The 21,898-nt window shown below is 46.2% G+C and overlaps 1 protein-coding gene and 1 non-coding gene across 2 annotated transcripts in view; one reads left to right on the top strand and one right to left on the bottom strand.

Annotated features, from left to right (window-relative positions):
* LOC126109486 (homeotic protein proboscipedia) overlaps positions 1-21,898 on the bottom strand; it is a 145,934-nt gene that overhangs the window by 73,061 nt on the left and 50,975 nt on the right. The window lies entirely within an intron of this gene.
* On the top strand, positions 8,259-8,333 carry Trnap-cgg (transfer RNA proline (anticodon CGG)). Its single transcript has one exon. It is a non-coding gene; the product is annotated as a tRNA-Pro (tRNA).

The following is a 21,898-nucleotide window of genomic DNA, read 5'->3' as shown; positions in this document are numbered from 1 at the left end:
GATGAATAATATGCATCTGTAATAGTTTTACCCTTTTCTAGATAGTCGATGAGGATTATCCGTTGCGAATCCCAAAAGACAGTCGCAATAACCTTTCCGGCCGAAGGACTGGTCTTCGCCTTTTTTGGTGCCGCTTCTCCCATTGTTTCGATTGTTGTTTGGTCTCAGGAGTATAGTAATGTATCCATGTTTCATCCACAGTGACGAAACGACGCTCAAAGTCCTGCGGAATCTTCCTCAACGGCTGCTACCTCATACGATTCTGTTTTTGGTCAAGCGTGAGCAATCGCGGAACCCATCTTGCGGATAGCTTTTTCATGACCAAATGTTTACGCAAAATATTATGTACCCGTTCATTCGATATTCCCACAGCACAAGCAATCTCACGCACCTTAACTCTTCTGTCATCGCCGGCCGATGTGGCCGTGCGGTTAAAGGCGCTTCAGTCTGGAACCGCGTGACCGCTACGGTCGCAGGTTCGAATCCTGTCTCGGGCATGGATGTGTGTGATGTCCTTAGGTTAGTTAGGTTTAATTAGTTCTAAGTTCTAGGCGACTGATGACCTCAGATGTTAAGTCACATAGTGCTCAGAGCCATTTGAACCATTTCTTCTGTCATCCATCACCATATCATGGATCTTATCAACGATTTCTGGAGTTGTAACCTCCACATGGCATCCAGAACGTTCAGCAAGACTTGTGCCCATATGGCCACTCCGAAAATTTTGAAACTATTTATAAAATGTTCTAATTGAAGATGCAGAGGTACCTTAAGCTTCTCTTTAGTCTCCTGAGGCGTTTTGCCTTTCATAAAGTAATGTTTAATCACCACACGAAATTCTTCTTCGTCCATTTTTTTGACAATCACTCGACTTCCTCGATTCGCACGAATGCCAAACACAAAGAAATAGACCAATATGGCTGATGACCTCGATAGGCGCCGACGGTGCCATCTCTCGGACTTTGCACGGATTTTTCAAATGCCTTCTCGTAAAGCGTGTTTGGACGAGGGGGGGGGGGGGGGCGTACGAGGAAAAACTGTGTCGTCATTCTCATAACGGGGAAGCGGGGCGATTTATCTGATGTCCAAGAGGGCGTGATCATTGGCTTTCATGCCAAGGGTGGAAGCATTTCCGAAACGGCTAAGTTTGTGAACTTTTCGCATCCCACCATGGTTAAAGTGTACCACGGAAGGAAAAATGGCAATGTAGAAAATGGCGCCAACTGCGAAGCACCGCGGGCCTTAGTTGGCACCGGTGAACGACAGCTGTGGATTTGTGTACAGGCGAACAGACGTACAGCTGTTGAGCAACCGACAGTCCAGATGAACCAAAGGGCTACCAACGCCGTCTCCTCAGTGAGCGTTCAGTGAATTTGGCAGCCGATGGGTCTCCTTCGAACAATGGACAAATAAATGGTTCAAATGGCTCTGAGCACTATGGGACTTGACATCTGAGGTCATCAGTCCCCTAGAACTTAGAACTACTTAAACCTAACTAACCTAAGGACATCACACACATCGATGCCCGAGGCAGGGTTCGAAACTGCGACCGTAGAGGTCGCGCGGTTCCAGACTGTAGCGCCTTGAACCGCTCGGCCACACCGGCCGGCAATGGACAAATAGTTCTAGATTAATCTCATTTAAGACGGTTTACTTTTAAGTAACATTTCTCTGTATGTATGTATAAACACCTGAAGATGAACAGAACATGTTCTAAACGCGTTGTATTATGTTAGATTAAACATAAAATAAAAAAGTGACTGGTAGCAGAAATTAGATATAAATAATTATCCTACACAGTCAACAAACATAGCCATTATGGCCGAGAATAATCTCTGTGTGTTACTTTTAATGAGTAAATAAACGTAAACTATTGCTAAATTCGTTGCTACTACATCTCACAGCACCATTGGCCTCCCCAGCCAGGATCCTTAAAATCAATCAGTTTACACCTCCCCTCAATGACGTGTCAATAATTTTTATAAAAAAAATGTGTGTGAAATCTTATGGGACTTAACTGCTAAGGTCATCAGTCCCTAAGCTTACACACTACTTAACCTAAATTATCCTAAGGACAAACACACACACCCATGCCCGAGGGAGGACTCGAACCTCCGCCGGGACCAGCCGCACACTCCATGACTGCAGCGCTCTAGACCGCTCGGCTAATCCCGCGCGGCTGATTTTTATCATGGTTATTGTATATCCAATAAATGCATTGGTATTTTATTAAATCGTTAAACGAATTGTGAGATGGCGCCTATTTATCAGTTTAATTAATTAATGTGTAAATAAATTTGGACCACTAATCACAAATTTTGTGTTTGTTACTTGCTCGAGGCAAGCGAATCTGGCACTACTTGGAAGTCATTCTTCGGATTTAGGAAATCAGAAGAAATATTTCGCGAAGCTGATCTTACCAGTACCACGCACTGGTAAAAGACGACAGGTATCATTCAATATAGTGTTAGTCATCACCAGAAATCACTTATTCATAGTTACCCACAGTCCAGCTTCGCTTAGCATTCAAAATACAAAAATTTGTGACTTACTAGGAAGTACCTGACCTCTGTACCGCATTCTTATTAATTCCCTACGCACAGTCATTTTGCTAGGTGGATTGCTGGCAGCGCTACGGAACTGACCTTCCATCGAGCTACAGACCCCCTTGAAGATGTCCTCCGCAGATGGGGACGAAACGTTGGGAATCGACACAGAATTCATCAACCGACCACGGCATAACAGCCCGGATAATTATAATGGACATGACATTTCCGGCTGTGAAAATCTACATTTTAGTACGAAGAGTGATTGCTTCCCGTGACTTCCCCATGTAATCGTATTCCCGCCAAGAGGCATTAGCTTGCTACTGCCAACTGAAGGAGTGGCAGTTGAGTGCGAAACCTTTTTCGGCATTAATATAGTTGAAAACTAGACTGACGACCGAAAACAATATGACCACCTGCTTGATAGCTTGTTGGCTCATCTTCGAAATGCAATACAGCACCGATTCTGCGTACCATCGATTCTACAGTTTGTTGGTAGGCTACGTAATTCCCGTAAATAATGGATCATTCATTTGTGTACGTTGTGGCAGCGCGCGATAGCGACCCAGAAAGGTTCCATCGGATTCACATCGGGCGAATTTGGTGGCCAAGACATCAATTTGATTTTACTAACATGCTCTTCAGGCCGCTGTAGCACGATTCTGTCTTCCAGACTGTACTGCTGAAAGAACACCGGCGTTAGGGAAGACTTCAAGCATGAAGAGATACAGGTGGTGCACAGCTGAAATGATATCTTCGATTACTACCACAGGTCCCACGCAGGCGCAGGAGAATGTCTCCCATACCATAATGCTGCTCCCTAAGCTATCTCAGCAAAAAGCTTTTAAACTCCAAAAACGTTTCAGCAAAGGCGATTTTAGCCGAAAGACGGAAACATGAAAGGAAAAATGACATAGAAACTAAATATGCTCGAATAGCATGGGACGTGGTCTGGAAAAACATCAGTAGTGATGTTCGTGAGAACAGCGTGGTACAAGGTAGTCAATAACATCATTAGCACTAATAAGCGTCTCTTTGCCGTCAGTTTAAGTGACACTAACCTCTGCAGCAAATGCAACCTCGTTGAAAAAAATAGTTCAAATGGCTCTGAGCACTATGGGACTTAACATCTATGGTCATCAGTCCCCTAGAACTTAGAACTACTTAAACCTAACTAACCTAAGGACATCACACACATCCATGTCCGAGGCAGGATTCGAACCTGCGACCGTAGCAGTCGCGCGGCTCCGGACTGAGCGCCTAGAACCGCTAGACCACCACGGCCGGCAACACCTCGTTGATAGTGTGCCTCATCTTTACACATATGGAGATCGGATTATCAACTGGAGGTGGACCAGGGAGAAAATTGCTAAAAAAGAAGAACTTCAGCAAACAATGTACCGACTAACATTTTTTTCGGACTCAGGCAAAAAATAACAGTTATTTGGTTAAGGGGGGTAGGACTTCAAACGGGCCGACTTGCAGCAGGATGGGCTCCACAGGACATTTTAATTTCGACCGTCTATACTTTTACAAATAAATGCATAAAACTTTGTCAGCATGACCAGGAAGGATACAGAATTCACACTCATTGCAGTGAAAGTTCGAAAACATAACGAAATAATTTTTTTTAGATGTAAAATTTTGTCATTTTTTTCACTTACTAAGGGCAGCATTTGGTGCTATAGGTACACTTTTCTTCATGAGAGATTCTTCGATGAATTTTGCACAGCATACAAACCATACTAAAAGGTATATGAAACTCTAGAATTTTCAAAATCTATTAAATACTGTGGTAAAAATTGAGGTAATTAACTATAAAATTTGTGTTTTTTCTGAACATGAAGTTTAAAATATAACAGTTCATTCGTTGACTTTCATACACCTGTGAGTATGGTATGTATGCTGTGCAAAATTCATCGAAGAATCTCTCGAACTTATGAAGAAAAGTGTACCTATAGATACAAATGCGGCCATTAGTAAGTGAAAAAAATGATGAAATTTCGCACGTGCAAAAAATTTATTATGTTATGTTTTCGAACTTCCACTGCAATGAGTGTGAATCCTCAATCCTTCCTGGTGATGCTGACAAAGTTTTATGAATTTATTCGTAAAAGTGGAAATTAAAATGTCCTGCGATGCCTCTCCTGCTCCAAGTCGGCCCGTTTGACGTCCTACCCCCTCCCTCCCCCCCCCCCTTAATGGGCAAACATAGAAGTTACGTCTTTAACAATAATGGGAGCGATGAACATATTGAATACAAAATGTATATGGAAAATAAATTCGAGAAAACACTTAAGAATCAGAATCACAATAAGAAATATGGTAACATGCTCCGAATTGTCTTCAACAGAATGGGTATGGGACTGGACTCCCCGTAGAGAGGGTATGGGTTGGGTCATGTTCCCGACGCTAACGTCACCTGCAAGTCACACATGAAAAATAAATCAGTAGTACAGCAGATAAAAGAATATGATGGCAAACATCTGGTGTCTGATATAAAGGAAGATCTTGAACTCCCTAAGGATGCATTTAGAAGGCTGGAACTGACAAACATAACAAGGCAGTGAAGGACTTTGCGAAGTCGCTGTTTGGGACTGCTCTTCTGTCCACGTAATTTAAACCTGGAAGGAACACACATCAAGGATTTACTGAGTGATTGATTTGGGTCTGGGAAATGATGATGAGGAACCTCAGGCTGCAGAAGAAGAAAATGTGCATGCTGAACTGCCACCAGTTGAAGGTGACAGTGGAGGTGCTAAATGTGTGCTACTGCTAAAGACTGCACATCATCCCTCATTCTTTGAATGCTCTAATTTGTGACTGCAATTATCTGTCACCTGGACGACGGCGTTTATGGAGACGACCAGCGACCTAGTGTCGCAAAAATGTGAGTCACCCGAAGAGCCGACACGTTTGCAGAGATCCAAGGTCGAATCCCGACGGTTTCGTGCACCCTGCAGGCGTAATTGCAGAAGTCGTTGGGTCGACATGGGAAAGTGTGATGGTTCTATAAAGAGCACCGCATGTAGGTTGCTCGTGCGACCTATTCTTGACTACTGCTCGAGAGTTTGAGACCCGCACCGGAACGGATTGAAAAAAAAAAATGGTTCAAATGGCTCTGAGCACTATGGGACTTAACATCTATGGTCATCAGTCCCCTAGAACTTAGAACTACTTAAACCTAACTAACCTAAGGACATCACACACATCCATGCCCGTGGCAGGATTCGAACCTGCGACCGTAGCAGTCCCTTGGTTCCGGACTGCAGCGTCTAGAACCACACGGCCACCACGGCTGGCGATTGGAAAAAGAGAAAGAAGTAATTCAGAGGCGAGCTGACAGATTTGTTACCGGCAGTTTCGATCAGCATGCAAGTTGAGACGCCCTGCCTAAATCCGCAGGACAGAACTGGTGGCTGGAATTGTGGAAAGGGGCGCAAAGGGGGCTCGCAGTTACACTCAAACACATATAACTTTATTTAGTTGTCCAAACAATCCAGCAAAAATTTTTTGAACTTAGTTATCAGCTGAATAGGCCACACTATCTTGTGCACAACCACTTAAATTTAAAAACGGCTGAAAGACATTAACTTAGAATTCAGTCTCAAAACAGAATATTTAGAAGCAGAAGGCCTCACCTAAGTAAGATCTACAGCTTGGCTTTAGGCCCAACAAGTATAACACTTGAAAAGCAAGCAAGTTTAATTTAAAGACGGCTGGAGGCCCATGACTTAAGATTGCAGGTAAAAAAAAGAAAAAAAAAACGCAGAAGGCCTTATCTTCAATTAGGCTGAAAATCCCACACAGTCTGATACTTGAAAGAGAAGAACTTTAATTTAAAAACGGCTGAAGGCCCATTACTTAGAACAACTAAAATAATTTTTAGTAGGCAGAAGGCCCAAAGCTTTACTAAAAAAAATTTTAAATGAGGCTGAAGTCCCAAACAATGCAAGACTTGGCAAGTGAGGAACTTACAATTTTAAAGCGGCTGAAAGCCCATTATTTGAAACCCAACTGAAAGCATTCACATTCAAACCATCGGCTTTTAGCCATTAAAATACACTATCAGACACCAATAAGAAAAGCCAGTACAGCCAGCGGCGCTCAGAAGTTTCCGGGGGTCGGTCTGCACTTGAAATATTAATGTTCGCTTAGGGGAGACAGGTAGTCGGCCCAACTACATCCGATCCGCCGGCAAACCAACCGACAGACAGTCAACGGACCCACCGACGAGACGACTTGCTTTCCACCCGACCAGTGCACAAGGAACTCCAAAGCCGAAACGTAAAAGGCGTAGCCGCCCAAAACCAAGTATGCGTAAGCTGTCAAAACTACACACACTTGTTGGACAGCGACAACACGGTGAGGAAAAGACACTGCCTGAATTTTGCGTCAGCGTCCAGGGCAGGTAACCGGAACGATAACGGCCACAAGGCAGAAAATTCCGCTGGTGCACTTGGACTTCAAATAACTAAAATACAGTTAAACTCCATCGGACGGTGGCCAAACTTTCGCCAACTCGAACACTCGGTGTTGCTCACGGGAATACCCCCAACAGCCAACCATGAAAACCAACGGCACGATGTGAACAGTCTGGCTTCGGTAATTAAATCACCACTCAACTTTTGGTGTCCTGGGTGGATGAGCCACGAGCCTCGCAGCAACCGGAACAGCTCCCACACACTCCGACACTGCGTAGAGACCGCCAGCGGGCCCGGCCCACTGTGCCACGCGGAGATTTCCTGGCCGATGCACACCAACCGACCGACAGCCGCACACCGGCTAGCCGAAAACTATAAGCACCAGACCAAAGACAGTACAAGGTGCGAATATCGATACACACCGCTGCTGCCACACGTAGGAAGAACCACGGCATAACCGCAATAACCCCTGAAACCAAACGCAGAGTAACAGTCAAGGTTTAAACCAATGCAGAAGCCGGGGCCAGCAGGGCTCACTACTGTTACGGATATGCTTCGCGAGCTGAAGTGGGGATCTCTGGAAGAAAGAAGAGCAATACTGAGAAAGTTTACAGAACCCGCATTTGAAGCTGACTGCAGAACGATCCTATTGCCGCCACTATACATTTCGCGGAGGGGCCACAAAGATAAAATAACGAGAAATTAGGGCTCATACGGAGGCATATAGGCAATCGTTTTTTAGGCGCTTCAGTCCGGAACCGCGCTGCTGGTACGGTCGCAGGTTCGAATCCTGCCTCGGGCATGGATGTGTGTGACGTCCTTAGGTTAGTTACGTTTAAGTAGTTCTACGTTTAGGGGACTATTGACCTCAGAAGTTAAGTCCCATAGTGCTCAGAGCCATTTGAACCAATTTTCTAGGGGAGTGATGACCTAAAATGTTAAGTCCCATAGTGCTTAGACCCATTTGAACAATTTTTTGTAACTGCGAGTGAACAGGAAAGGAAATGTTTCGGGTGTGCAGACGCAAGAAATCTCCTTCTTCTTCCAATATTTCGGCTGTATACAGCGGAAACACCTTGCAGAAGTTTCATATCAGCGCACACTCCGCTGCAGAGTGAAAATCTCATTCTGGAAACATCCCTAGGCTGTGGCTAAGCCAAGTCTCCGCAATATCCTTTCTTTCAGGAGTGCTAGTTCTGCAAGGTTGTAAGGAGAGCTTCTGCTAAGTTTGGAAGGTAGGAGACGAGGTACTGGCAGAAGTAAAGCTGGGAGGACGGGGCGTGAGTCGTGCTTGGGTAGCTCAGTTGGTAGAGCACTTGCCCGCGGAAGGCAAAGGTCCCGAGTTCGAGTCTCGGTCAGGCACACAGTTTTACTCTGCCAGGAAGTTTCGTATCACCGCACACTCCGCTGCAGAGTGGAAATCTCATTCTGGACGTGTTAGTCCGCAGCTCGTGGTCGTGCGGTAGCGTTCTCGCTTCCCGCGCCCGGGTTCCCGGGTTCGATTCCCGGCGGGGTCAGAGATTTTCTCTGCCTCGTGATGACTGGGTGTTGTGTGCTGTCCTTAGGTTAGTTCGGTTTAAGTAGTTCTGAGTTCTAGGGGACTGATGACCATAGATGTTAAGTCCCATAGTGCTCAGAGCCATTTTTTGGACGTGTTAACTTATTACAGAACAACTCACGACTGAGCAGTTGCATCGATGTGCCGCTTGGACTAGAAGCAGCTTCCAGAGCAAGGTCAAAGATATTGTGGCTACACAAAGCCTGCATGGTTACCACATCTTGCAAAGGAAATTAGTCTCACTGCTTTACTGTCGCACCTCGTATTTCCTCGTGAAGTTTAACCCGGAGCCACGTTCCCCGTGGATAAGAATGTTGGGAGTGCTAAGCCGGCGATGTGTCTGCGTGGCGTGCCACACTCTCGCCGTCACTGTCTCGCTCTGCGTCAGGTGCCAGCGGCTCTGTCCTGGGAAGTTCGCGGTCGAGTTGCCAAGCCCAATATTTAGCGGCGACTTTCTGGCGCTCCGGTTGCGTCCTGACAGCCGGACGTCTCTCGCCACAGCCGATCTGTCAGCGCCGACGCGGTCGGACTGCCGCCTCGTCCCACATCCCAGGAAATACCACTCGCGTGGGCTCCCAACTTGCTTCATTCACACACGGCGCCTTGCACGTTGTAGATACAGACGAACACGACTACTGACAAAGATACGACTGCACAGAGTGTCATTGCCGATATACGAGGTGCATTCAAGTTCTAAGGCCTCCGATTTTTTCTCTAATTAACTACTCACCCGAAATCGATGAAACTGGCGTTACTTCTCGACGTAATCGCCCTGCAGACGTACATATTTTTCACAACGCTGACGCCATGATTCCATGGCAGCGGCGAAGGCTTCTTCAGGAGTCTGGTTTGACAACTGGAAAATGGCTGAGGCAATAGCAGCACGGCTGGTGAATGTGCGGCCACGGAGAGTGTCTTTCATTGTTGGAAAAAGCCAAAAGTCACTAGGAGGCAGGTCAGGTGAGTAGGGAGCATGAGGAATCACTTCAGAGTTGTTATCACGAAGAAACTGTTGCGTAACGTTAGTTCGATGTGCGGGTGCGTTGTCTTGGTGAAACAGCACACGCGCAGCCCTTCCCGGACGTTTTTGTTGCAGTGCAGGAAGCAATTTGTTTTTCAAAACATTTTCGTAGGATGCACCTGTTACCGTAGTGTCCTTTGGAACGCAATGGGTAAGGATTACGCCCTCGCTGTCCCAGAACATGGACACCATCAGTTTTTCAGCACTGGCGGTTACCCGAAATTTTTTTGGTGGCGGTGAATCTGTGTGCTTCCATTGAGCTGACTGGCGCTTTGTTTCTGGATTGAAAAATGGCATCCACGTCTCATCCATTGTCACAACCGACGAAAAGAAAGTCCCATTCGTGCTGTCGTTGTGCGTCAACATTGCTCGGCAACATGCCACACGGGCAGCCATGTGGTCGTCCGTCAGCATTCGTGGCACCAACCTGGATGACACTTTTCGCATTTTCAGGTCGTCATGCAGGATTGTGTGCACAGAAATGCTAACTCTGGAGGCGATCTGTTCAACAGTCATTCGGCAATCCCCCAAAACAATTCTCTCCACTTTCTCGATCGTGTCGTCACACCGGCTTGTGCGAGCCCGAGGTGTTTCGGTTTGTTGTCACACGATGTTCTGCCTTCATTAAACTGTCGCACCCACGAACGCACTTTCGACACATCCATAACTCCGCCACCACATGTCTCCTTCAACTGTCGATGAATTTCAATTGATTTCACACCACGCAAATTCAGAAAACGAATGATTGCACGCTGTTCAAGTAAGGAAAACGTCGCCATTCTATTTAAAACAGTTCTCATTCTCGCCGCTGGCGGTAAAATTCCATCTGCCGTACGGTGCTGCCATCTCTGGGACGCATTGACAATGAACGCGGCCTCATTTTAAAACAATGCGCATGTTTCTATCTGTTTCCAGTCCGGAGAAAAAAAATCGGAGGCCTTAAAACTTGAATGCACCTCGTATGTAGACTACACACGTACTTGAATAGCATGAACCTGGTATCTGTACAGGTATCATTTGTGATCTTGCAGCTCTAGAAGATTGATATTATAGTGAAGTCGAGACCTTTAGCTGCTTACAGGCGTTGATAAATATCAACGGGGACATTTTAAAAATGTGTGCCCGACCGGGTCTCGAACCCGGGACCTCCTGCTCACATGGCAGACGCTCTATCCGATTTTCTTTTTTTTTTCGGTATTGTTCGTTGCATTTGGTCTGGGCGGACGTCACAAGACACCAGTTCAAGTTGATCGTTGACTCCTTTACTCAGTTTTTTTATTACAGAGAACGAGCAGCGCTCTGGCCGAACACGCTGAGCTACCGTGCCGGCGGAATTTTTTCCATCACCAGGATTCGAACCAGCTTATCCACAGGTCGAGCGCCACTGCACAAGCGTGCGTTAGCGACCTCGGCCACGTAGGCGGGTATCCTTCTGAGCCACCGAGGACACAGTGGATAGTGCGGCTGCAGGGACTTATCTCTGGCACGCTCCCCGTGAGACCCACACTTTCATATATCTGTCCACACACTACCTTTGTAGTGCCCCTACCCACCATACTCATTACTCAGCGAAACGTCTAGCCTTCATTATAAATACATACTTGAACAGTCATTTGGTCGCAACTTTCCTCGATACTTTTAGAAATTCTGATGTAATGTTATGTATCTGTTTGACTAATAGAACCAAGTGTGTTATACTGGACGGCGAATATTCGACAGACACGAAAACATAAAATATTTCACAAGCTGCCACACTGTTGCCGATAAAACAGTGACCCGTATATACAATAAGTTTCCTATAATTTACGTCTATGGTCAAAAAATTTTTGTTAACGGATTACCGGTTTCGGTCTATAATGACCATTATCAGATCTGCAGCAAAAAATGGCAAAAAACATAAATACACTCGCAGATTGTCTATAACTTAAAAACGATAAATAGACCATAATATAAAGTACTGCTGACGCCAAAGTGGCATCGTCAAATGTTAAATGAAAAATCAGCACCAGCATCGTCAAATATACACTCCTGGAAATGGAAAAAAGAACACATTGACACCGGTGTGTCAGACCCACCATACTTGCTCCGGACACTGCGAGAGGGCTGTACAAGCAATGATCACACGCACGGCACAGCGGACACACCAGGAACCGCGGTGTTGGCCGTCGAATGGCGCTAGCTGCGCAGCATTTGTGCACCGCCGCCGTCAGTGTCAGCCAGTTTGCCGTGGCATACGGAGCTCCATCGCAGTCTTTAACACTGGTAGCATGCCGCGACAGCGTGGACGTGAACCGTATGTGCAGCTGACGGACTTTGAGCGAGGGCGTATAGTGGGCATGCGGGAGGCCGGGTGGACGTACCGCCGAATTGCTCAACACGTGGGGCGTGAGGTCTCCACAGTACATCGATGTTGTCGCCAGTGGTCGGCGGAAGGTGCACGTGCCCGTCGACCTGGGACCGGACCGCAGCGACGCACGGATGCACGCCAAGACCGTAGGATCCTACGCAGTGCCGTACGGGACCGCACCGCCACTTCCCAGCAAATTAGGGACACTGTTGCTCCTGGGGTATCGGCGAGGACCATTCGCAACCGTCTCCATGAAGCTGGGCTACGGTCCCGCACACCGTTAGGCCGTCTTCCGCTCACGCCCCAACATCGTGCAGCCCGCCTCCAGTGGTGTCGCGACAGGCGTGAATGGAGGGACGAATGGAGACGTGTCGTCTTCAGCGATGAGAGTCGCTTCTGCCTTGGTGCCAATGATGGTCGTATGCGTGTTTGGCGCCGTGCAGGTGAGCGCCACAATCAGGGCTGCATACGACCGAGGCACACAGGGCCAACACTCGGCATCATGGTGTGGGGAGCGATCTCCTACACTGGCCGTACACCACTGGTGATCGTCGAGGGGACACTGAATAGTGCACGGTACATCCAAACCGTCATCGAACCCATCGTTCTACCATTCCTAGACCGGCAAGGGAACTTGCTGTTCCAACAGGACAATGCACGTCCGCATGTATCCCGTGCCACCCAACGTGCTCTAGAAGGTGTAAGTCAACTACCCTGGCCAGCAAGATCTCCGGATCTGTCCCCCATTGAGCATGTTTGGGACTGGATGAAGCGTCGTCTCACGCGGTCTGCACGTCCAGCACGAACGCTGGTCCAACTGAGGCGCCAGGTGGAAATGGCATGGCAAGCCGTTCCACAGGACTACATCCAGCATCTCTACGATCGTCTCCATGGGAGAATAGCAGCCTGCATTGCTGCGAAAGGTGGATATACACTGTACTAGTGCCGACATTGTGCATGATCTGTTGCCTGTGTCTATGTGCCTGTGGTTCTGTCAGTGTGATCATGTGATGTATCTGACCCCAGGAATGTGTCAATAAAGTTTCCCCTTCCTGGGACAATGAATTCACGGTGTTCTTATTTCAATTTCCAGGAGTGTATAAACAACATCATATGCACGAGTCATGCTGTCAGTAACACTACTGTTCAAAACAAGCTGCCGTACAGTACCCACAACATGTTTGTGTTGTAAGTTCACTAGACGTCGCTAATGTAAGCATACACTAGTTTTCAATGATTAATTGAAGAGCGTAAAATAAAAGGGGATACAATAGTTGAAGTCTGTAATGGCCTTATAATGTACAAAAGGCATTACAGTAAGAAGAAGCGATGAAACAGAACACGACAAAAGTCAGATTGTTAAAAAGAGGAAGAGTTAAGAGACAGTAGTTGACATATGCTCAAGTGCCAATATTCTAGATAATGACATAAGTAATAAACATCTTCATAGTGGCTACTGTACGGCAGCTTGTTTTGAACAGTAGTACTACTGACAACATGACTCGTGCATTTGATGTTATTTATATGTATTTGACGATGCTGGTGCTGATTTTGCATTTAACATCTGACGATACCACTATGGCTGCAGTACATTAAGACTTTGTTTTTATAAAACAGGTGTGCCTCTTCATACTTAAAGCGCACAAATGCGCTTATATATATATATATATATATATATATATATATATATATATATATATGTCAGTAGTACTTCTCATTATGGTCTATTTAATGTTTTTAAGTCGTAGACAATCTGCGAATGTATTTATGTTTTTTCCCATTTTTTTGCTGCAAATCTGATTATGGTCATTATAGACCGAAACCGGTAATCTGTTAACAAAAAGTTTGTGACCATAGACGTAAATTAAAGGAAACTTATGACATATGATATATCCTGAGGATGCTTAATTATACCTGTTCTCACTCTATATACACGATTCTTCACATGGTATCAGCAGTATTGCAATATTGTTCACCGACAATGCTTTACCGTCACTGACTTTTCCAAAGACCTTATTTGTATCATATGTAAGTCTTTATGGGTGATACTGAGAAGCAATATGCAGTACAGCGAACAATTAAATTCAGTATTAGGAATGACGAATTAAGTGTTTTTGAGAAGGTTTCTGCTGAAGTGCAGTGCATTTGTAGATCAAATTTCGTAGAAGACGCTAGTCTGATCAACTTAGGGTTTGGCCTGTTGTTTCAAAAGAACGCAACTAACTTCAGACCGTCTAATGGTCGACTAATGCTAATATTCCATATTTCTATAAGGCTGAAAATCTAAACAGTTGTTTATGTTACTTCCTCTCCTTATTACATTCACTTTACAACACTCATTTCGAGCTTTCACCTTTCTAGTTATCATGTGTCGCGTCATTAGTTTCATTCTGCATTTTCCTGTATATTATTTTTCCAAGAAACTTGGATGCAAGAGCTTTTAAACTCACTGTACTACAGTTTTCGCATGCAGAAGATGTGGTGTCACCGCCAGACACCACACTTGCTAGGTGGTAGCCTTTAAATCGGCCGCGGTCCGTCAGTATACGTCGGACCCGCGTGTCGCAACTATCAGTGATTGCAGACCGAGCGCAGCCACACGGCAGGTCTAGAGAGACTTCCTGGCACTCGCCCCAGTTGTACAACCGACTTTGCTAGCGATGGTTCACTGACAAATTACGCTCTCATTTGCCGAGACGATAGTTAGCATAGCCTTCACCTACGTCATTTGCTACGACCTAGCAAGGCGCCATTACCAGTTACTATTGATACTGTAAAACATGTACCGTCAAGAGCGACGTTCACCATTTATGGATTAAAGTTAAGTATTCCACCAGCTACGTCAGTTTTTTCTACAGTCTAATTTCCTTGTCCTGTTCTAGACCTCACGCCAGCCTGCGTGAGCTAAAACGCGTGCCTTTCGGCTTCCTCTCATGCCGGTGTTGGCTCTCCTGCCAACCCACAACAGAAGACGTCCTGTAAACTGTAAATAAAGTTCTACCCAAACTGTACTACTGTACCTGTGCGCACAGAGCGTTGCTACGTACCCACTGTTTCTCAGCAGCTATACAGGCTCACTCCACGCTGGGAATAACGATTTACGTCATTACAGTCGTATTATACTGGACACGTCTTACTGCCAGAAAAAAGAATGTAATTCCCCACAGTTGGTGAAAAAAAAAGAAACAAAAAATGACGGTACCTGATGCTGTGTGAATGCGTTACGATTTACTAGTACAATGCAGCCCAGAAGTGAAAGTGTTATGTACCAAGTTTTACAGACGTTTCCTCTCTCGCTTGTTGACAACACTTTGCAAACGACATCGTTTATTTTCAGCTCACAGATTCCGTTACGTCACACGCAAAACAGCTGAGAGGGCAGCGGCCAGACAGGGGGAATCCCCGCGTACCCGGTGCCGGGCGGAACAGTCGGAGCACAGCAGGGGTGCCAACACCACGCTGCGATCGCCACGGGCGGCTAAACGCCGGCTATCATTCACGTCGCACGCCTTCCGTGTGGGCGTCCCGCGAATTGTCTGTGCAGCTCCCATAAATCACCTCTACGTCATCATTAGCGGCCTGATGCGCCCTGTTTACGAGTCACCGTCGTGTTTGGGAACACGCTGAATTTGTCTTTAAGAGTTCACTGTGGCATATACATTAGTTGACAGCTGCGATTTCACGCAGGTACTACGCGATAACATTTCCACTTTAGTATCTCAGTTTGGCTTTAGGAAACGTAAAGGGATCAGGGAGACAGTTCGAAAGTTGCTCTCGATAATGGACGAAATGCTTAGAAAAATCAAAACTGTCTCATACGGTTTGAAAAAAAAAAAAAGCATTCGACGACGTAAAATGGTAGGTAAAACTCTCGGAAGATTGGAATCAGGACGATAGTCTTTCTCCTATATTGAAACTTCCTGGCGGACCGAGACTCGAACTCGGGATCTTTGCCTTTCGCGGGCAAGTGCTCTACCGTCTGATCTACCCAAGCACGACTCACGCCCCGTCCTCACAGCTTGAATTCCGCAAGTACCTCGTCGCCTACCTTCCAAACTTCACAGAAGCTCTCCTGCAAAAGCCGGCCAGCGTGGCAGAGCGGTTCTAGGCGCTACAGTTTGGAACCGCGCGACCGCTACGGTCGCAGGTTCGAATCCTGCCTCGGGCATGGATGTGTGTTATGTCCTTAGGTTAGTTAGGTTTAAGTAGTTCTATGTTCTAGGGGACTGATGACCTCAGAAGATAAGTCCCATAGTGCTCGGAGCCATTTGAACCATTTCTCCTGCAAACCTTGCAGAACTAGCACTCCTGGAAGAAAGGATATTGCGGAGACATGGCTTAGCCACAGATTGGGGGATGTTTCCAGAATGAGATTTTCAGTCTGTAGCGTAGTGTGCGCCGATATGAAACTTCCTATTTCTCCTATATTGCTCAACCTCGGCATCTAAGAAGCAACGTCCGAAATGAAACAGCCTGAAAGGATATCAACGATAAGATTCGGTGTTGACATTGCTATTTTCTGTGACAAAGAGGGCCTGTCGAATGAAATGAACAGTCTAAAGAGCACGAGGTACGCACTAAGGGTAAACCGATGAAGGAGAATGTAATGAGGTGCAGCAGAAATGACATTAGCCATCGCCGGCCTGTGTGGCCGTGCGGTTCTAGGCGCTACAGTTTGGAACCGCGTGACTGCTACGGTCGCAGGTTCGAATCCTGCTTCGGGCATGCATGTGTGTGATGTCCTTACGTTAGTTAGGTTTAATTAGTTCTAAGTTCTAGGCGACTGATGACCTCAGCAGTTAAGTCGCATAGTGCTCAGAGCCATTTGAACCAACATTAGCTATCAATTTAACAACAAAACTGGATGCTCATCCAAAATCATGCCGAAGTCTTTTACTGCTTCTTTAAAGTTAATTGGACACCATTAAGAAGTATTGGAGGAATTTTTAGCACGTACCAGCACACATCAGCAGTTCCTTTTACCACCAAGGAAATAATTATGGACGTATTACATAGCTTCGTTCGGTACAGCTTTGTAGAAGCCCAAACTGAGCAGCTATTATTTCAGGGCTCATAGTCACAGCTTTGTGGAAACTTGTATAATGAATTTAATTACATTAAATAAAAATTTGGTCGTATATAACTAAGCAACATCGTAGCATAAAAAGCATTCACAGATATGTCTATTCCTAACGCAACTTATGGTATTTCTAACCTTAGCGGCCATCACACCTAGCTCCAAGATAATTTCCTCAGAGTAGCACAGGTTGCAGCATTATTCGTATGTACAGAGCCGGAGGATAGAGGGAGCGACCTGGTAGAAGAATAGGATACGTAACAGATTTCATTGAAGTTAGTTGAGAGTTCCTTTCATGTTTGCAATGTTAGTATGGATGTAGACATAAATCTCTAAGGTAGTATTCCGACATTAATTGCTGATATTGCTTGCAAACTTCAAGTATACTGCTTGATACATGGAAAAGAGTATTGTACTATCCGATGTACAGCATCATTCAGTATTGTAGTATGCGATACACCACCTGCACTGACGCACCAAAGAAACAGGTATAGGCATACATAGATATGTAAACAAGCAAAAAAAGGTTGTTACGATCGGCAACGCCTATATAAGACAACAAGTGTCTGGTGCAGTTGTTACATCGGTTACTGCTGCTACAATTGCAGGTTATCAAGATTTAAGCGAGTTTGAATCGGCGCACGAACGATACGACACAGCATCTCCGAATAAGAGATGGAGTGAGTACTTTCCCGTTAGACCATTCCACGAGTGTACCGTGAATATCAGGAATCCCGTAAAACATCAAATGTCAGACATGGCTGCGGCCGGAAAAAGATCCTGCAAGATTGGGACCAACAACGACTGAAGACAATCGTTCAGAAGTGCATCCCTTACGCAAATTGCTGCAGATTTCAATGCTGTGCCATTAGCTAGTGTCAGCGTGCGAACCATTCATCAAAACATCAATATGGGCTTTTGGAGCCGAGGGCACCGTCGTGTACCTTTGATGATTGCACGACACAAAGCTTTACGCCTCCACCGGGCATAACAACACCGACATTGGAATGTTGGTGACTGGAAACACGTTGCGTGGTCGGACGAGTCTCGTTTCAAATTGCTTCGAGCGGATGGACGTGTACGGGTATGGAGAGAACCTCATGAATCCATGGACCCTGCATCTCAGCAGGGGAGAGTTCAAGCTGGTGGAGGCTCTGTAATGGTGAGGGCTGTGTCCAGCTAGAGTGATATGGGACCCCTTATATGTGTAGATACGACGCTGACAGGTGACATATGTGTGCATCCTGTCTGATCGCCTGCATCCATTCGTGTCAATTCTGTATCCCGACGGACTTGGGCTATTCCAGCAGGACAATGCGACACCGCACACCTCCAGAATTGCCAGAGTGGCTGCAGCAACACCCTTCTGAGTTTAAACACTTCCGCTGGCCACCAAACTTCCCAGGCATGAACGTTATTGAGGATATCGGGGAGGCCTTTACAACATATTGTCCAGAAGAGATCACCACTCCCTTGTACTCTTACGGATTTATGGACAGCCCTCCAGCGTTGGCGGTGATAACCGCGCAGTTGAGCGCCCCACAAACCATATGATTCAAGGTGCAAATTCCTTGCAGCATAACTTCACACATTAGTTGAGTCCATAGTACATCATGTTGCAGCCCTTCTGCGTACATGCGGGGACCCTACACGATATTAGGCAGGTGTACCAGTTTCTTGGACTCTTCAGTGTAGATATAAATGTCTAAGATAGCATTCAGATGTGTGTTGATTCCTGATATTGCTTGCAAAGTATCCTACTTGATACATGGCAAAGAGTATTGTACAATCCTATACTGTTGTGTACATAGTTCCGCGTAGTCAGCGCATACACAACTTTGCCACTAGAGCGCGCCCCACTAAGCACAACAGCGCAGACGCAGCGCTCGTCCGCCTCCGCACTACGAGATGGCGCTGCCATAGAGACGGACCAAATTCTGCTTCCGCCGATCCGCGTATTAATATGTAACGCAGCCAATGCGATTTCTGCTAATGTAGAACCTTTTCTCCTCACGGATCACACTTGCGCAATGATACATGAACGCGCGAGGTATTATAACGAGTGTACAGATCTCCGATTAGTCAGTCTGCACCAGTCTGTACCAGTCTGCAATAGTCTGTACCAGACTTTACGAGTTCTACAATTGTCTATAGTCAAGTTTCAGTCTGCGCCTAGTAAGATTACCATATTCCTGTACATAGCCATGAAGATAAACGTATAGACACTTTTGGCAAGTATCAGAGATATATGTGAGAATAAGATTAACGTACCAATACCAAAGGAACTTCAGATTGTCAATTGTAAATAGCATCCAGAACCAAGTTAAGTAATTTTTATGCTTGTTATTATTTTAATAAATGTGTGTGAAAATTAATCAAGTTCTGTTTAAAGTCGGTCACCGTCAATCTGCTACTCTAAGCGTGCCAGTGGCATTTCTATCGTCTGACCTAAAGGCAGAAGATAAACACGCCACGGTAAGACGAGACATATTGCTGACACTCGCCTGCTTCGTTAGAGCGACAAGTCAAATAATCTAATGGTGTGTGTACTGAAGGTCTTACAGTACGCACACCACATATACAGGGCTATTGCAAATGATTGAAGCGATTTCATAAATTCACTGTAGCTCCATTCATTGACATATGGTCACGAAACACTACAGATACGTATAAAAACTCATAAAGTTTTGTTCGGCTGAAGCCGCACTTGAGGTTTCTGCCGTTAGAGCGCTCGAGAGCGCAGTGAGACAAAATGACGACAGGAGCCGAGAAAGCGTATGTCGTGCTTGAAATGCACTCACATCAGTCAGTCATAACAGTGCAACGACACTTCAGGACGTAGTTCAAGAAAGATCCACCAACTGCTAACTCCATTCGGCGATGGTATGCGCAGTTTAAAGCTTCTGGATGCCTCTGTAAGGGGAAATCAACGGGTCGGCCTGCAGTGAGCGAAGAAACGGTTGAACGCGTGCGGGCAAGTTTCACGCGTAGCCCGAGGAAATTTTGCTCATGCCACAACTGGAGACCGACAGCGCCGACTTCATCTTTCAACAGGATGGTGCTCCACCGCACTTCCATCATGATATTCGGCATTTCTTAAACAGGAGATTGGAAAACCGTTGGATCGGTCGTGGTGGAGATCATGATCAGCAATTCATGTCATGGCCTCCACGCTCTCCCGACTTAACCCCATGCGATTTCTTTCTGTGGGGTTATGTGCAAGATTCAGTGTTTAAACCTCCTCTACCAAGAAACGTGCCAGAACTACGAGCTCGCATCAACGATGCTTTCGAACTCATTGATGGGGACATGCTGCGCCGAGTGTGGGAGGAACTTGATTATCGCCTTGATGTCTGCCGAATCACTAAAGGGGCACATATCGAACATTTGTGAATGCCTAAAAAACTTTTTGAGTTTTTGTACGTGTGTGCAAAGCATTTTGAAAATATCTCAAATAATAAAGTTATTGTAGAGCTGTGAAATCGCTTCAATCATTTGTAATAACCCCGTACATTACTTCATTCACTATTGTACTATCCGATAGATCACCTATACCGTTACGCCGGTTTATTTTAAGTTTCAACTTTGGAGTGGCGTATTAAACCAGATTATCCTTTTAGTCTGGCAAACTCTCCAAGAATTCGACATGGAAACTACCTCTCCTGCAGTTTTTCACGTCCGTCCGCACGTCTCGAATGCGAATTCTGAATGCGGCGGCTGTTACTGAGCTGGAGAACAGAGCGTGCGGCAGCCACGTGCGTCTCGCCCGAACAGATGGCGGGATGGGGCGGGATGGCTCCTGGGGGGGAAGCTAATTTCTTGATAATTCCGAGGGTGAACTCGGCGCCGCCGACCTCGTAACAGATTGGCGCCGGCTGCGGAACGGCTCCTGCGTGGGAGGGACTGGGGCAGGGGGGGAAGGGGGTAGCGGAGCGGGGGTGGCTGCGACTTAGCGCATCGTGCCGGCGGCCCGCGGAAATGTTTGCCGCCGCCAGGAAATACGACGGCGGGGGTAAAATAAAGACGAAGAATGAGTCTGCTAGGAGGCCGCGCGAGGAATAAGAAAAAAAAAGGACTGTCCCGCCAGAAGGAACGCCGGCCAGCAACTTTGCTTTAATCTCGTGGTACTAATCTGCCACTGCAACCCCCGCCCACAAACCTCCCGATCCAACCCCCACCCCGCGCCGCGGAAAAGTAAAGGAGCTGCGGTACTACCCCGGAGCAGAGCTTTATCTCCCGGCGAAAACTACTTGCTCCGAGGAGCGGCCGGAATCGTGCCTGGAGCTCAGGAAGCGGATGCAAATCTCTCGGGAACGGCGCTGAGTGGTGTGCGTGAGTACGTGTGTGTGTGTGTGTGAGGGAGAGTTAGCATATGTATGTTCTGTAAAAATAAGAAAAGGGAGAAAAAATTAGGGAGAGCAAAATGTGGGGGAGAGAGAGAGGGACAGTCTGGGGTATTAGGTGTGAGGAGGAGCGAAGCGAAAGAAGTAATAGAGAGATAAAGTTGTGAGGGAGATACCACGGAACTTTTAGCGGCGCTGTAGTCGCAATTCCTAATGCTGTTTTCTGGCTGATAGAGCGCGTAACGAGAGCTGAATTCGGCAGGAAGAAATTGCAACAAAATGCAGGTGTGCTTTGTTTTGTAAATAAAACCGCCTTTTCTTGCTCCAGCTTAATTTATTTTTCCCAGACGCGTTTCGCCCTTTACTGGGAAAAGTAAATTAAGTTTCGGCAAGAACAAGCGGTTTTATTTACAAAACAAGTATTTCTGTGCTTGTTGTAGAGGATGGCGACGCAAACAAACTTGCAGGTATGCTGTTTAATGAGTTCAAAAAATGGCTTTGAGCACTACGGGACTTCACTTCTGAGGTCATCAGTCCCCTAGAACTTAGAACTACTTAAACCTAACTAAACTAAGGACATCA

Source organism: Schistocerca cancellata, chromosome 12, assembly GCF_023864275.1.
Source record: "Schistocerca cancellata isolate TAMUIC-IGC-003103 chromosome 12, iqSchCanc2.1, whole genome shotgun sequence".
In the NCBI taxonomy this organism is placed as follows: Eukaryota; Metazoa; Arthropoda; class Insecta; order Orthoptera; family Acrididae; genus Schistocerca; species Schistocerca cancellata.
This window is presented reverse-complemented; position numbering and strand designations above follow the sequence as displayed.